Source organism: Notolabrus celidotus, chromosome 4, assembly GCF_009762535.1.
Source record: "Notolabrus celidotus isolate fNotCel1 chromosome 4, fNotCel1.pri, whole genome shotgun sequence".
NCBI classification, from domain to species: Eukaryota; Metazoa; Chordata; class Actinopteri; order Labriformes; family Labridae; genus Notolabrus; species Notolabrus celidotus.
The window spans coordinates 25445279-25460400 of NC_048275.1; the positions used below are offsets into that span (position 1 = coordinate 25445279).

The following is a 15122-nucleotide window of genomic DNA, read 5'->3' on the forward strand; positions in this document are numbered from 1 at the left end:
GCTTCTGTCGAGCCAGTGTGACGTAAAGAGGCGGGCTTTGAGCCTCCTAGCCAACAGCTGCAGTGTTCCCACAGGCAGCTGTGCCTCTCATTGGAAGACTAGTAATCTCAGTATCTTCGAAATTGCTGCATTAGAAAAAAATTCACCCCCCTCACAGTGAGAGGACATCGAGAAATGAGCTATTCAGACTACACTCGTCTTTTGTACCAGGCTGTAAACATGTTTATTTCTGCTGTAAAGATCGTCTTTTTCCCATTCATGTGTATGTGACTTCCGGTACTTCCGGAGCCAGCCTCAAGCGGATCCTTGATGAACTGCAGCTTTTAACACTTTCGCATTGACTCATATTTTTAGACCAGACGTTGCCACTTGGTTCCCGCCTGTCAATCAAGTCAGTTGTGCTGCTCATAATGGAAAACTCATAATCTTAATGTCCTCGAAACGACTGCGTTATGGAAAAAATTCACCCACGTACAGTGTGTGCTGATAGAGAAATTAGTTCCCCGGCTACACTTGTTTTTTTAACCAGGCAGTAAACATGTTTATTTCTGCTGTAAAGATCGTCTTTTTTAAATTTGTGTAGTTTCCGGTTCTTCTGGAGCCAGCCTCAAGCGGAGACTCAAGAAAATGCTGTTTTTAACAGTGGCCGGAGATTGCCGCTTGGTAGAGCCATATCATGTCAAAAAAAGTGCATCCATGGTCTCATAAAAAGTTTTTGACTAAAATTGAATGTCAGCTAACAGGTCTGACATTTATATACAAAGAATTCTGGTGGTAAGTTTCTTGCAAAGATGGCTGAACAAGCAAAGAAGTCTAAAGTTTGGCTACATTATGCTAAAGCAAATTATAAAGAGGAAGCAAAAGACAAGTTAAGTCGCAAAATATTGTTTTATTAGGGGGAACACAACCTCTATGGCCAAGCACATCAGCATTGTGCATCAAATTAAACCAAAATGCAGAAGGATACCTTTGACTGTCTTCAGATTGAAAAACTTGAGTTGCAAATCTTGTTACAAATAGTAGTCCAGTGTTGAGATCAGCAGGATAAAAGCTATCAAAATATCTAAACAAGGTGACATTTGGTTACATCAAGGTCAGGTTGGTAAAATAAGTATTAGGCGAAGGTAAATAAATTGTCATCCGTAAAAGCAGTACCAGTCCTGTAAAAAAGTGCATGTTGTCTTGTCTTTATACTTTGTAATTGTAAAAGTATGAAAAGTATCAATAGTTGAATCATTAAAGATTTGAGGCTCTGTAATGGCATCAGTATTTACAATGTTGAGTTTGAAACTCTTTTAGTGTTTGTGCGGTTTTGTTTCTTGGCTAGTCAAACATAAACATCAAAACATTTTACTCATAGTCAGCTGTTATACATTCAGAAAAATGACCCAATGAACTTTCATCAACTTGTTCTTATGATGATTTGACTGCGTTTACCGAGCAACTCCCAAGACAACACAAAAACAACAACAACATAGACACGAGAATAAAACTCTGGACAACACATAAAGGCACCTGAGTCCAACAAAATCATGCTGTAGTGAGGGATTTTTAAAGGAATTGGGAGAGTGGTTTGCACTTTGTTAAATAAAAAGCTTGATACTCCTTTGTATTAATGACTACTTAATAATTGAAGCACAGGTTTTACTATGGACCCGGGCAGCACTTAGGGATTCAGTGTCTTGCTGCGGGGCATTTGAAAAGGATATAAGTTTAAAAGACTGGACCCAAAATTAACCCCTTAGCTGCCCTGTCATTGAAGTGGATATTTCCTGAGTGTATCATTTCCGTCAAACGCAAGATATATTTTTAGGTCCTTGGTAACAGATCTATGAATTATTACCTATTTCTCATTCAGTCCAAGATACCTCTGTCAGTCTGACAGATAAGACAGACAGTGTCTTTAGTTGTTAGATCCAACTGCTGGTAATCCCGGTGATCTTTCCATCCAGACAGTGACAAACACTTTCTCTCTCTTTACTCTTTCAGCTGTCAGTGTGCAGAGTTAGCTGACTGTGCTGCCGTCCTTCAGTATTGATTCAAAAGTCCTGGGCCGCCAGATTGCTTTCAGCAGCCATCACCTCCTCCTGTCATAAAGGAAAAGCAGCACAAATTTCACCCTGTTTTAGTGGACAGGAAAAAAAAGATTGCTCATGGAGTCAAGGCCGGGGTGTTGTCGCTTTTATTTGGAGTGCATCATATGCAAGGATTGGAAATGTGATGATGTTTTTATTGATGAGCTTTGCGCTCATGATGACAGAAATATTCCCTCATTGGTAACTTTCTCAAACTGAGCTCCCGCATTGTCAAAAGCTTCTGTTAGATGGCTACCCTGAGTGTAAAGCTCCTTTACTCCTACTCTTTTCTATCTCTTCTTCACTCTCACTCATACACACCTGAAAGGGCACCAGCAGGACTAATTATGGACCAACAATAACTCCCCCCCTCAGCTCCACTACACTCCCAGATGCGTAACAAATTCATTGGCACATCGCTGCCACTATTGTAAATCAATCTGACAGACTCTGAGGTAGGCTACTGAATACAATTATGCGCCATGTGCTTGTGCTGCAATTTGTACTCACACAGGAGTGAACAGGCTATCCAGTTGTTAGATGTCCACATCCATCTCTGCGGCGGACTGTTTGATGTTCAGAGAGGGACCTCAGGTGGGGGACGGTGAGGCCAGGAGAGCTTGGAGATATTGGAGGCTGGGGAGCAGGGACAGGCGATTTGAGAAGGGAACCTCTGGTCAGAGATGGTGGAGAGCGAATGGCGAGATATATTAAACACAAGGAAATGGGTGCTTAGGGTTTTGTACAGATATGGAGGTGGCAGCTGGGGGTAAGATGGTGGGGTGATGCATTAGCTATTGAAGTACTTTCTAGGAGGTAGGACCCAACATCAAGACAGGTTTAGAGCTGTGCCAGTTTATAACAGTAGTATTTGTAGTGTTCTTTAGCTTTAAGGGTACAGTAGCAGTAGCTTCATCAGTAACAACTATCCCAATTGAGGTGCCTCATTGAAGGGACCCAACAGTTGAGGGGAATTGGGAGTGAACAACGCCAATTGGGACAGTTGTATCTTTCATTCATGAATGTATTTTGTAAGACATGAATATCAGACCCAAAGATGGAGCCTGCTCCGTCTAGTAAAGTTACTTGTGTGGCATGTACACCATTTGTCTGGGCCTTTCAAAACTGATCAGGAGGTATTACTGTAAAATCCAGAATGTAAGTCACACCTGGAATATTACAGTACATCAAGATCCTGATCTACCCAGTCAGGATCTGCAGGGAGTCTTTTTTTCTCACCCTCTTCTTTAGACTGCTCTTGTTTGTTATCATGCCATGAAAATAATCTGCTTTGCTTTGAGTCTAAACGCACCTTAAGAGGACTTGAACAACCTCTTGAACTCTCTGCAGACATTGGAAACACAAAGTGTTGATGTTGGCACTTTGTGATCTCTCAGTATTTCAACGCTATAAAGTCTTGTTGCGACTGTTGGAATGGTGGGCACTTAAATTCATTTTCACAACAGCGATGATGCAAAGGGAGGAAGCAGATCTTGCACATTTAACAACACGTCTTGACAGGTAAAGCAAATATCGGCTCTTTTCTTCTTTCTATGGGGATGATATTCAACTTATATGTTGCACACGCAAAAGTAGCACAAGTTTTAGTCAGGCACTAAAATTATCAGAAAAGAACAAAGTAAAAAAACCTTTAGGTGATAAATAATTATGAAACAAACCCCTTACTCTTTATGGTAGATAGAACTTGTAAGAAGTAATAGTTGTATATTTGTAAAATAAATCTTGTGTTTGCTGCAGCTGACTCACGGTCACAGACTTGAAGTCAGAAAAGCTGATGTAGGAGTATGGATAGTGTGCAGGGCTCTTGCCCCCGACAGCCGGGGAGCATTGTGGGGGCGGTGTACTGTACAGTACTGTACGGGAATGTGTTTGTGGAGATTATTAAAGAGACATATATTTCTGCTGCAGCCCCAAAGGGCCTGCTCTTACCGGCTGATCTCCACTCTGGCAGACGGGTAATGAAACAGGCCTCGCTGGAGATTCATCACTGTGTAGAGCCAAGGCGATACTCTCCCTGTCTTCCTCCCACTCTTCTCTTTTTCTCAAGCTGTTTTTTTTCTCTCTCTCTTTATCAGTTTTGGTCTGTTGAATGTGTTACAGTGCATTTGGTTCAAACACAGCATACACAAACTCACATCTTGTCAAACTTTCTGTCCCAACACCATGACTCTCTGTTTGTCTCTGTCCTGTCAGTTACTGCTCCTCTTTCATGGCAGGAGAGTGTAAATGAAGTCTTTTGGTTGGTTCAAAGCCCCCAGAGTCTATCCGCCAGCACTCAAGCTAACTATCTTATGAGCAAGAAAACTATATGCAAACTCACATTCTGACGCCCATTTGGCTGTTAAAAAAGACTTGCAAAGGGTGCCTAACATCTTCCAGCTGTTTGGCCTACAGCCCCTTCATCCTCTGCTAGCTGGAGTGGTTAGCTTGCTAGTGAATGAGATGTCTACATGAAGATTTGCCATTTCAAAACATACTGTAAAAACACTTAGTCCATATTGTTAAGAAATTCTTACCAGTTTCTTGGTTTGGTAACCAAATGAATGCAATGAAATGTACCGTAATCTTGATGTGTAGATTTCTTATTAGAATAAGCGAGTCTTTTACAGTGTGGACTTGCCATCAGTCAGTTGCCACCCATTTAGCCAGCGCTGTAGCTAACTTCTGTAAATTAGTTTTACACACAGGTCTCCTGTGGGCGATTCGTACACTCCGAAATGGTTCGTTGCCTGCTTTTTTAGCAGTTGCTTGCTGACATCACTTTGATAAGCTGCATCAGTATGTTCAGTGATACTTAAATTCCCTCATTACCAAAGACATGTCAACTGATTTGTCTGGAAGTTTATTAAAGTGAAATGTGCCATTCAAAAGTGCCATTATTTTTCATCATGGTGGCAAAAGGAAGCAGGAAGACACTGCAGCAGCTTAACTCCGATGTGCAAAAGGGACAACATTGCACAGGATTGAATAAAATAACAGATGTAAGATCTTAATTGCATTGCACATCACGCATTATCACTAACAGTCAGTTTCAGTTTGATAATTAGAGTTCATATGCTACCATGTAGTGTATTGTGTACATTTTGAACCTGCTTGTGAAGTGTGTGAGTTACCAAAGGGCGCTAGTGCACTTACCTGACTATTACCTTACTAATGACTATTGCAACATTTGAATTCTTATTTTTCTTATTTTTAATAGGAAACTAATTCCTTGCAAAGCATTATCAGGAACATTTTCCATAGTAATTATCTGCCAAGATATCTACCAGCCTTCTTCGAGCACTCTGCTTCAATCTTGGGCTATTAAAAATGAATTTGAAAAAATGAACAGTACTTTTAGTTGTTTGTGCTAACTATTAGAGAAAAAACACTGCTATCTGTGATGAGGATATATGCAACACATCTGCTACATTTACAAGAAGAGACACAGCTAACTTGCTTAAGGCAAGGCAAGGCAAATTTATTTGTATAGCGCATTTCATCCTTGAGGGCAACTCAATGTGCTTTACATTAAAACATTAAAAGCATTGGAAACATTCAGACAAGAATAAAAGAACACAATTAAAATGAAAAATATAAGAAACATAGAAAAGAAAAGGAAAGTTAGAAATATGTCAAAAATAAAATTAGGTTAAAGTGAGTTAAAATAAGCTAAGATAGGAAGGCAGTGGCGGCAAAAGAAAGCAATGCTTAAAGAATCCTTAGCTCACTAACTTGTTTTTTTTTCTACATTTCAGAAACTGTGTTTTTGACTCAAAATGGAATGATATGATACATAAATCAAAGCTTGGACAGATTTTAAGTAGGAGAATCATGACACATAAACTTAGCTAGTATAGGAGCCAGCAGGTAACCTTCTAGCAGTGGCTTTAAAGTTAGCCACTTAACTGGGAATAGAGTTAATACCATGTTGATATCACATGGTAGACCGGAGGGTTCGAAAGGGAACAAGTTTGGGAAAGGATAGAGGGCCAACATAAAACTGAGAGAAGTGAAACTTTTTGCCAATTCACAAGATTTGCCGAAGGCTCGTTTTTGCTACTCCTCCATCAGTTCCAGCTCACAGAATCCCAGGTATTGGGAAGAGCAATTTGGACCCAAAGTGAATTTTCAGGACTGGAAATAAGTTTCATGTATGAAATTGGAAGAGCTGATGAGGTACTGAGAGCATGTTTTGTATTCGGGTGAGCATTCCTGTCGAGACCTAGCTGGAAATGTTGGTAAAAGTGGAAAGATGGGGTGAGGTGGAGGGGTTTTGTTGATAAAGAGAAAAATATAACACTTCTATAGCATAAGATGTCAGGAGTCTGAAAAAAACAGCTAATGGAAGAGACAGAAGTAATTGTCTTTGGCAGATTTTTATTGGACTCTGTGCCAATAAAGCTCAATAAATTCTACGGAATTGGAGAGAAAGTGCTGGTCGAGACGGCAAGCGGTGATGGAAGAGGAGGAGATATAGATGGAAGTGTGGAAAGAACGAAGAAAGAGAGAAAGAGACTGTTGCACTACAGGGATCAATTACTAGGAACTGTGAGTTATGGTATTTTCTGCACCAAGTGCCATGTGGCTTTATTGCACTGGGACAGTGAAGGGAGGGAGAGGGAGAGGGAGATTATTAACCACACTAAAAGAGAGAGAAAGTGAAGGAAAGAGAGCTGACGGAAAATCAGACAGTATTGAAAGAGAGTTAGAAAGTTAAGAAGGGAAAGAAAAAAGGGGAGAGGCTGAAAAAAAGATGAGTAAACCTTGAGGCTCTCTCTTCATTCCTCCTCTTGCAATCCTCCACTCTCTCTTCATTTCTGCTTGTCTTGCACTTTTACGCGTGGAGCCCATTAAAGTGGATGACAGTGTAACTCACCACTGATAATCAAAGTAGAGAGAGGGAGAGAGCAAATTCTCCGAAAGAGGAGATCTCAGACCTTGTTTATTATGTTAGATTTTTCTTAGGAATCTGACTGAGCTGCAATTCCTCAAAGTGAGAACGAGCTGGAGAATGATTTACACAATGAATGATAAAAGCGTGTGAAGACAAAGTTTGAACAAATTTAGTTTTCAATTTATTGGAGAGAGATAAAAAGCCAATGCCACATTTTCTAATGAAGGCCTGAACGATGCATTTTCAATCAATAGTGTTTACACTACAGGAAGACAACAGATTTACAGGCCTGCCACATGTATGACACAAATAAGTAACATTTGGATTTCCAAATCAAATCACAATGATTAATGAAAACAAAGAGAAGGTTGAGCGCTGATCAAGCGGCAACCTCCGGTCTAAAAATATGAGTCCAATGCGGAAGTGTTAGAAGCTGCAGTTCATCGAGGATCCGCTTGAGGCTGGCTCCGGAAGTACCGGAAGTCACATACACATGAATGGGGAAAAGACGATCTTTGCAGCATTAATAAACATGTTTACAGCCTGGTACAAAAGATGAGTGTAGTCTGAATAGCTAATTTCTCGATGTCCTCTCACTGTGAGGGGGGTGAATTTTTTTCTAATTCGGTAATTTAGAAGATATTGAGATTACCAGTCTTCCAATGAGAGGCACAGCTGCCTGCAGGAACACTGCAGCTGTTGGCTAAGAGGCTCAAAGCCCGCCTCTTTACGTCACACTGGCTCGACAGAAGCAATATGGCTGCCGCAGCCGATTGGTCTCAAAACAGCTCTTCAGAAACAGATGGGTGACGTCACGGATCCTACGTCCATATTTTATACAGTCTATGGCGCTGATTAGCTCAATGGTTAGAGTAAGCGCCCCATATACTGTAGCTACAGTTGACAACCAGCTACAGTTGTCAAGCAGTGTTTGCTGGTTTAACTCCCAGCCACAAACATTTGCGGCATAGTATTCCCTACTCTCTATTCCCCTCAAATTACTATACATTTTCTAATAAACTCTCTAATAATAAAAGTGTTTCAGGTCATTCATATAATTTCTTGTGCTCCATCCAGTAAAATTCATGCCTCAACTGGTGCTCGTTTTGTTCATGAAAATTACTACGAAAAATGTTAATCAACAACCTTTTTGTCCAAGACAAAGTTCAGATGATAACAATTTAGATATAGATCATCATTCCCAATACCTGTGCTGCAGGCAAAATACTTCACACTGCCGCATATTTCTCTTTGTTACTGATGATTTTCTTTCCCATGCATGTCAGCGACAAAGCCAAAACCAGCTACCGGGGCCAATTTAATATTTGACATGCTGTTTTTTGATGCTGTTAACTTCAATAGATCTGTTTCAAAGCTTTGTTGTTTCCTAGCTTGGCGATACATAGTGTATTTAGTGAGACGTTTCACAGTTAGGATCTACTCTAAATCATCAAAGATGACGATGCAGCTGAGAGCGTCATGAACTTAATGTGTGTCCAGCGTCTGTTGAGAAGGTGCCTTTTCTTTATGAACATACATAGGTGTGTTTATTGCATTTCATTTTCCATTGCATTGTGGGAGAGTCTAGGCTGGATTATTCAGCTAAGGTAAGGAATCCAGATGTGACAGAAGTAAAAATGTCCAGAGAGGAATGTTATTTTAAAAAGTGAACTCTTGGTATAACCTTGATATAAATTTCCGCTAAATGAATAAGTTTAAAAAGAGTAACATTTTGATTGGAAAAATAATAGCTGAAATTACTTTTTCTAGACTATAAGTACGTGTCTGAAAAGCTGCTGAAAAAAGTACAAATTCAAGTAGCCCTCTGTTAACTTTGGAACCCTCAAGTATTTAATAAGCAGAAAAAAGCAATGAAAATATCAAGGGTTTAAGTCTTTATATTCGAAAGTCTGAAGTCACAGAGTTTGTGCTTGATAATAGACTTTTTGAATTGTCTCAAGTAACAAAAGGTTGTCTGGTAACTTTTTAATTGACAGACTGGAGCATTGTATAAGTAAAAGTTTTCTGTACTTCTAGCAGAGGACATCTGCAGTTTGAGAGTACAGCACATAACTAAACTGAATGTATAATATTAATCTTAAGCCACATATACAAACTGTTTCCTTTCACAGTATATGAAGTCTCGTTACCCCTCGGCGTCAGCCTGTTTGTTCTGTAATCCCCTGCAGCCATGCCAGCAGCACAAATCCCTGCTCTTTTATTGTACTTAGCAAACAAAGAGGCAGTGAATTATAGTCAGACACTCAGAGGCACAACATACAGCCGCTGACTGTTTCCACTGCTGCAGAGCTTTGAGTAGTGGAAACACATACACCTGTCAAGTGCTCCTAGTTTCCCCTCAGTGACCCTCGGTTGGCTGAATGCAGAGCTGAAATGGGTTCTGCTGGGCTGGGGTAAAAAAAGATGATGATCCACTGGGATTGTTGCATGGCATCGTATTTTAAGCACTGTGCATAACGGATATTTACACACCATGACATTAGCTAGACTCATGACAGGATGGTCACGTGAATTAGGAAAGTGTGGAAGTAGGGGTGGGGCGGGGTTCAAAACTTGCTCGAGGTCTCACTCATGTACTTCTTGAACTTTTTACATGTCAACCTTGAATGTTTCACTTTGTACTCAATATATTGTTTCAGTCCTTGCTTGGTTGTGTTAGCAACCATCTAGATCAAATTGCCATGCTTGTAGAAGTACAATGATGTAAGTTCTACACTCATAATTTTGTGGTTACTTCTTCACATTCCAACACTAATTTGCAAACGCCAGTAAGTCTGGAATATTTCCGTATTTTGAAAAGGTCGTTGTGAACAGATTCAGAGCTAAAGCCAACCAGTCAGGCCAACAGAAAGCTGCTATGCTAGGTAACTAGTTAAAAAATCCAATTGATTTGGCTTTAAGTTTAAGAAATGCACATGTTGCATGCAATAATGAGAAGCTAGCATTTACCATTTGAGTGTTATGTGAGCCACCGACCAGTTACTTCAATTTTCACCTAAGAACATTCCACATAAGCTGCAGCCATCTTGGTATTGTAGAATCAAATGCCTCAACAGTGCTTACATTAGATAAACACGCAGTTGGCTCACCGGTGATGAGATCAGATAAAATTTCCCTGAATGGGTAGGGGCGGACACATCTTTATTTTTCCAGTTCAAACACTTTGGGAAGATACTGTATATTTTTGTCATGCCACATTTCTGTGTTCATTGTGTCCGGAGTATGGACCATATTCTGTATGAATAATGGACATAATATCCGTGACATATCCCATCTGTTTCTGAAGCGCTGTTTTGAAGCCACTCATCGGGGGGAGCCATATTGGAAATGCTGAACTCAACCTAACTGCTGTCGAGCTAGTGAAAGGTTAAGAGGCGGGCTTTGAGCCTCCTCGCCAACAGCTACATTGTTCCCGCCTGTCAGTCAAGTCAGCTGCACCTCTCATAATGGAAATGTTGGAATCTTAATGTTTTCAAAATTGCTGCATTCTGAAAAAATTCTGCACCCATACGGTGTGTGCCGATCGAGAAATCAGCTTTCCAGACTGAACTCTTTTTTTGTACTAGGCTGTGAACATGTTTATTTCTTCCGAAAAATCTGCTTTTTTTGAAATTGTATGTATGTGGTTTCCGGTACTTCCAGAGCCAGCCTCAAGCGCATTGGCTTCAATTCTTGCGGCCAGAGGTTGCCGCTTGGTATGGACACAATACTTTCTGCTCTCACTGTAAGAGGAGATAAAATAATAAATCTGTGGTAAACATTCCTGTTGAAACTTTGACTGTTGACACACATGGAAGTTCAGTGTTAATGGGGGCTCTGAACAGGAGTCCAAAATCCACCAAAGGCCATTAAATGACTCCATGTTACTCCAAAGACAAAATAAAGGACAGATGGCAGAGGAGAGGAGAGACACAGGAAGAGATAAGAGAGAAAGAAGTCACAAGAGAGAAGTGTAGAGATGGATAATGATGATTGAGAAAGAGGAAGGGAGGTAATGAGTGAAGCACATTCAGCGCCACATGGAGAAAGACATGAAAGAGCAGTGACAGAAAAAAAACAGAAAAGGGGGACTTTGTGAGAATGAGGAAGGGAGGTCCAGAGTACCGGGTAGGAACGAAGAGAGCAGATGAAGAGAGGGACTCCAGAAGTGCTGTAAGGCGGTACAGAGGTGGGTGAGGTCAGGATTCGACCCTGTGGTGTCCCATGGTAATTGAAGTTGGGAGGGGGTGGGGCTGGGGGTGGGGGTTGAGGGGTGCAGTGGGACTGGAGGAAACAGGCGACATGATAATCAATTTGAGGCTGGATCGGAAACATGAGCCACTGGGGGGGCCTCGTTCCCCCTACCAGGCCTCCAGATGGCCCCAGCCCCAACCCCGTGTGGGCGCTGTCAGAGCATACACTGTATATACGTGTGTGTGTGTGTGTGTGTGTGTGTGTGTGTGTGTGTGTGTGTGTGTGTGTGTGTGTGTGTGTGTGTGTGTGTGTGTGTGTGTGTGTTTATGTGTGTGTTTCTGTGTGTTTGAGAGACAATGCCATCTGCCAGGAGTGCAAAGGGAGTTCAGCAGATGTATTTGCTGACACTAGGGGCGCAGTGGGGTATAGACAATGGCTGCACACATGCTTGCGTGTGTATGTGTGTGTGTGTGTGTGTGTGTGTGTGTGTGTGTGTGTGTACTGACTAAAGGATAAGTGACGCTTTATGCCAGGACAGCACACATTTATCTTTACAAGTGTCAAAACTTCAACAGGCTTTGGTTGATGGTTAATACCATGAGACCAAATCCAAAAGACCCACATCACAAAATCACACACACTGAGGGTTTGTGAAGATACATCTGTGGCCTTGAGGTAAAAGCTAAAGTTGTTGAGTTCTGGCTGTTTGCCTTGAAATATACAACATAATAAACTCCTTATTATTTAAGAGATTTTGACAGAAATGTTGTGCTCAGTCCATAAAAAAGCAAAAATTTGGGGGTAGGAAATGAATGTCAATATGAAGAAGCAGGACTAGATGATAGTTTGTATTTGGTGGTGCGACCACAAATCATACTGGGGATGCAAATGACACAAGTTTGCTAAATTTGTGTAACACTATATCATGAAAATCCAAGGGCCCTATCATACACCCAGTGGAAAGCGTCTTGGCGTGCAGCTCAAGTGTTGTTTTCTATCCTACGTAGTGCTTGTTTTTACACCCAGTGCCTTAGTTGTGTAAACAGCAAATTAACTTGCGCCCATATTAGCGCTATTGGGTGTGTTTGTCTTAAACTTAAGTGTGGTGAAGCACAAAGTGGATAGTGTGTTACTATCTTGAGGATGAATGAGAATAACTTACAAAGTTACGCTGCTTTGTCTCGTGCGTAAATGTACACATCTGTCAAATGGAAAGTCACTCCTGTGTATTTCTTTCAGGGGATATAGAAATCAATTCCACTGTCACAGTGACCTGTGTGTGTTTTCTGTGTGTGGTTAGCAGCACAATGGAAGGCAAGAGGTTAGATATGCTGGCTTGAGGCCAGTATATTTACGTAGAAAATTGAAATCTACTGAGTAAATAGTAACACGCCTGTCCGCAGGTGCACCTGGCTCTTAGAGGGAATGAGAGCAGATGCACTGATTGGTTTGGTTTATGGTTTTGTACCAAAACACAACAGCGTTTAGTTTTCCCATGAATCTGAAAGGCAAATAATTAGAGGTTGTGTTCCATAATGTGAATATATACAAAGCTATCCAGCAGTGAAACTGATGCTGATAACCCAAGGAAAAACATCAGTGTGCTTTTGATGGAGATAAAGCTCCACACTGTTATTGTTGATGTCCTTCTTAACAGTTTTATAAAAGTTTCTTTTATATTTTTTGCATAGTAGTTCAATATCTTTGTGGCTAAAATCAGGCCCTGTGTCTGTTCCTTGGCAGTGTTTGGAACATGACGTTAATTTATCTTAAAGGTGACGTATCATGCAAAATTGACTTTTTAATGGTTCTCTACCTGAAATATGTGTCCCTGGCATGTCTACAAAACCCCAGAGAATGAAAAAATCCATTTTGCCCTGTTCTGATTTCTCCACCTTTCTGTAAATGTTTGTGAAACGAGCCGTTTCAAACTTCCGTGTTTTTGTTACGTCACAACAATATTCGGTCTGTCACGGAGTCAGAGCTCAGAGCTTGTTCAGCCCATAGACTGTATAAAATAATACTGAACCCCCTCCTCCGTTTTTTATTCCCTGCACACATGTGTGCTAACAAGGAGCTTAGGAGGGAGGCATGCTAGTTGTAGGCTGTCTTAATAAACACAAAGGTCGGTTTTACTCCCCACGTCTGCAGATTTGAAGATCTAGTGGATGATTTTTATTTTTCATGGATAAGTGCAAGCGCTAGTTAGCATAGCCACATAGCTACATGTTCGTCGCTGTGTACCAAGACGCACGTCAACATACTGATAAATAAAACAACAAGAAACACTAAATCTGTGACCAATCCTTCAGAAAGGTCCTGCTGCAGGCGCCTCTCTGTCAGGATCAGATTCTGGATCAGATTCAGAGGGTTGAAGTAACGTGATCTCTGAGCAGCCGTGTATATTCAGCCAACATGTAAACATTAGATCAACGTGCTGGAGAGCCGAGGGCACATCCACTTCCGGAGGGGGCGTGGTCAGAGGGAAAACAGACTGTTCTGAGGAGGGCTGAAGAAGAGGGCTTTTCAGGCATGCCAAAATCTGATTTCAAAGTGTTTTTTTGAGCATAAACTTTAAAGACATGTTTTGGGGACCTCTTAGACCAATATATATTGATGAAAAAAGCGTGATATGTCACCTTTAATTTAAACCTGCCTAATCTTATTATACAGCCAATATTTATTGAGTAGGTCTGAGTCTAATAGTGACTTGAAAACTGGCCTATCTCTCACCTCACTATATACTCAAAGATTCCCAAAGTTCAGGAGGCATCTTGAGTTTACAGAGCTGACACCATATTACTTAAAATTCTGGTCACTGGTAGTCATATAATGGGAATGAAGAGACTAAGCGTTCAGTTGGCTTTGCTTACATCAAGTCCAGGAATTTTTAAGGTGCTCTTAAAGATAAAAAGAAGATGTTCACAGAGGAGAAAAAAATGCTCTTTAGGCACTCAGGGCAGGGTAAGGATTAAAAGTATATTAAAAGCCTTTAAACAGTCAGACTTTATGGTTTTAAATGTGGACCGCCTTCAACCTCAAAGGGTCTTCAAAACTCTTGATATGAACTAATCCTACAACACAAGCTGAAGCTGTGGCTAAGTGGCTTTTAAGTTCTCCTCCTTTTGCTTTTCCTTCCTCTTACATTACCTCTTCTCCTCTCATTTAAGTTTTTCCTTTAATATATTTGTCTCTTCGACGAAAATGCTCTCAATAAGTGATCTTAAAGACCTTTTATCATTGAAGGAGAAAGTGATATCTGCTTTTATTTAAATTTGGGCTGTGAATCTATCAGGTTAAGGATTAGCCCACCACACTGTTTAAATACAAGTGTTCTTGTTTGCAAAAGCATATAACATGAGTGCACAGCCTATATCTGTTCAAATAAAGGCAAAAGATACGAAGAAAAATTCACACAACACAAACTTTACTCAGCTGAGAGACGACTGCAGGGTTAGCAGATGACAGACAGTCAGTGGATCAAAGGCGGCCAGAAAAAACAAAAGAAAGAAAGACCAGTAAAAATGTAAGCCTGTACACTCATACATAGGAGAGACAGCAGAGGAGAGGAGGAAGGGGAAAATAGAAGGCGGACATGAGGGCTGGAAAGTGGGAGAAGTGCATAAGAAGTGGTGCTTGAGAGTTTTGAAGTGACGGAGAGAAAAGAAAAGTTTGAGGAAAGAATCAAAGTGTTTATTTGACTTGATTTTAAAGTAAATCCAGTGTTTAAAAATATCCTTGTTTAAAAATATCATTGAATACAAGTAAGTGGCTTAACTTGTCTTGTTAAATAGATTCTTCAGTGTTTAAATGTCTAAATGGCAGTGAGCAGCACTGTTGTATGACAAAAATATGTGCAGTGTGAACATTAATATACAGCCTGGTCATCGAGAGGCTTATTCAGACATGCAGGCTTCCATCCCAGAAATACAAAACAGATCATAATTTAACAGGTA

At 40.6% G+C, this 15122-nt stretch overlaps 1 protein-coding gene and 1 long non-coding RNA gene across 7 annotated transcripts in view; one reads left to right on the forward strand and one right to left on the reverse strand.

Moving 5' to 3' along the window:
• Positions 1-15122, forward strand: part of gfra1a (gdnf family receptor alpha 1a) — a 121016-nt gene that overhangs the window by 68718 nt on the left and 37176 nt on the right. The gene's annotated exons all lie outside the window — the stretch shown is intronic.
• On the reverse strand, positions 882-4294 carry LOC117811474. 2 transcript variants are annotated; one of them, XR_004631009.1, is made up of 3 exons: positions 4026-4294; positions 2586-2711; positions 882-2087 (listed from the first exon to the last, which is right to left on the reverse strand). It is a non-coding gene; the product is annotated as an uncharacterized LOC117811474 (long non-coding RNA). The 2 variants fall into 2 exon arrangements; XR_004631008.1 differs by having other exon boundaries at positions 2586-2748.